This window comes from Falco punctatus, assembly GCF_963210335.1.
Source record: "Falco punctatus genome assembly, chromosome: Z".
Taxonomy (NCBI): Eukaryota; Metazoa; Chordata; class Aves; order Falconiformes; family Falconidae; genus Falco; species Falco punctatus.
Window position 1 is genome coordinate 73,692,074 of NC_137586.1, and position 2,368 is coordinate 73,694,441.

Genomic DNA, 2,368 nt, shown 5'->3' on the forward strand with positions numbered 1-2,368 from the left:
ACAGGGTGTGTGGGTTGTTGTTTTGTTTTCTTTTTCCAGCCAGAGGACCCAACTCCCCTCTGTGATTTCTACTATGTTCTGTCACGACAGTAAGTAGTACACTCTAAGGATCAAGTGCAGATCACATAAATTATATTACTGTCCAGTTATTTTAGGCATTCATACAACAATCGCACAGCAACTTTTCAGACTTCAAACTGCCACATGCCTAAGCTTGTACCTGACTGTAAGCACACCAGGAAGCAAATGGTCGTAGACGGGTTCTGAGGACAGGGGGCATGCAGGCACCTCTCCTTCTAGTTCATAGAATTTATCCATCCATGCTCACTTGTAGGAAGCAGCACGAAGGAATTTACTATCTGTTATCTAGGTGAGCTGTTTCCTACTGTTTGCACTAGGTTTAGTGAGAGCTGGGAGATGCTGAGCTGAGCTGGGGTGCTTGGGAGCTGGGTTCTGAAAGTAGTCTGGGTTTCTCTTATCGTTTCATCCTGCCTGGCAGCAGGTTTCAAAGCAAGGTGCCTTAGCTCATAAGGGTTTCCTGCTTTTCCTCTTCTGAGTCAGCTGTGCCTCCCTCAAAGCGGCACCGGGCACATGCACCAAGCTGCCCGCCTCTGTCTGCCACAGGGGCACACAGACAACAGGAGCAATGGGGACCAGCTGGAAGAAAAAACAAAACCCAGCAGGAGCTACCAAGCTCTCATGGTGTTGCTTCTTACTCACAGACTTCCTAGGTCCTCTGGTATTGCCACCAAAGGAAAAAGGGGATGCTCATGGCATGGGACAGGCAGGAGAAGGAGCATGGAGAGCAGGACCCAAAGTGCTTCAGGTAGGTAAAACCAGGTCTAGAAAGGACTAGGTGGGAGGTGACCCATGATGGCACACACAAAAGTTGCACCCACAAGCAGGAGGAAGAGCAAAGGGGATGGCACTGCAGAGTTGGAAAAGAGCCTAGTGGTTGTTGTGGTTCTGCTGCTGTAGTAAGCCACACGTTTTAATAAACTTCCAAAATAAAACCTGACATATTCTCATCACAAATTTCCAATGTATGAGATGTCCAGCACAAATCTCATGGGGCAACCGTTGAGGCTGTGAGGGATGTTACCATTTTTTCAGTGTCTACCACAAAGCAAAGCAACGGATCAAGGTACATCCTGTTGGGATAGATTGGTACCTGTACCCAAGCCAAACTATCTTTTATTTCCTTTTTTCTTTCTTTTTTAATGAAGAAACATCTTTTTATCCAAGATGTCCACTAGTCTTCCCATCCTCTCTGCTCAGCTACATCACAGAGCAAACCTTCCACAGGCTGGTAGCCTGGCTGTGAAAGCCTGCAGGAATGCTTCATTCAGGACATACCCAGCACCAAGTATTCCAAAACCTAACATCACCTTTCCTGTGTCCCGTGTAGTGGGAGCTGGAGTCAGTAACCCCATACCCCAAAATGAAATCTTAACACCCCAACAATAGGAAAGGAGGGCTGTGACCACCCCATTTTGCACTCTTGCACGCTGGTGCAGCCAATAGAACAAAGGACTTCTCCAAAACAGGGAGAAATAAATGAGGTAAGTGGAAATTCAACGTTCTGTGACAGTCCCCTCAGCTGGGAAGGCTGAAAGAGTGTGTTTCTTAAGGGCTGTTTCTGATCCTGGCTGACTTCCTGCAAGAGGTGAGCCACACCAGATGGTCACGGTGTCTCTAGTCATCTACACTGACTTCAGTGTTTGCCACCCGGCAAGCACCGCTCGTGTGGGCGAGCACTGCTGTGCTGCAAAGCACACAGAGGCAGAGCTGCTCTCCTGCCCTATCCCGCGCCTTTTTGTTGTTTGGGTTTTTTTGGGGGGGGGTTGGGTTTTGTGGGTTTTTTTGTGGTGTTTTTTTTGTTTGGGATTTTTTTTTGTAGTCTGGGGGGAAGGAAGGAAAAAAAAAGGCAAAAGCCCTCCCGCGCTGTATTCCTCCAACCTGGCCCTTCCCTGCCTTTTAGCTTTGCAACAGCCCTGCTGCCTGGGCGCCGTGGGCAGCGCCCCGCGCTCCGGCTGCCACGTCAGAGCCCGGCTCTGCGGCGGGGAAGGAGGAGGAGGAGGAAGCGGGGAACCGTGCGAGCCCGGGGGACGGCGCCTCCGACACACTTCCTGCTCATCGTTACACAGCACTTTTTCCGGCGTCCACAGGCGGTTCGCTGCTGCTTCTCCCCGGCTGCCGGCAGGGACGCAAGGCGCGCCTTCCTCGCGTGCTCGGCCGGCCGGGCGGGGTCGGGGGGCGGGAGCTGTGCGGGGGGGGGGGGAGGGGCCTGCGGCCACGGCCTGCCCGCCCCGCCCCGCCGCTCACCGGCCCGCCGCCCCCGCCGTGCGCCCCGGCGCAGCCCGCGCGC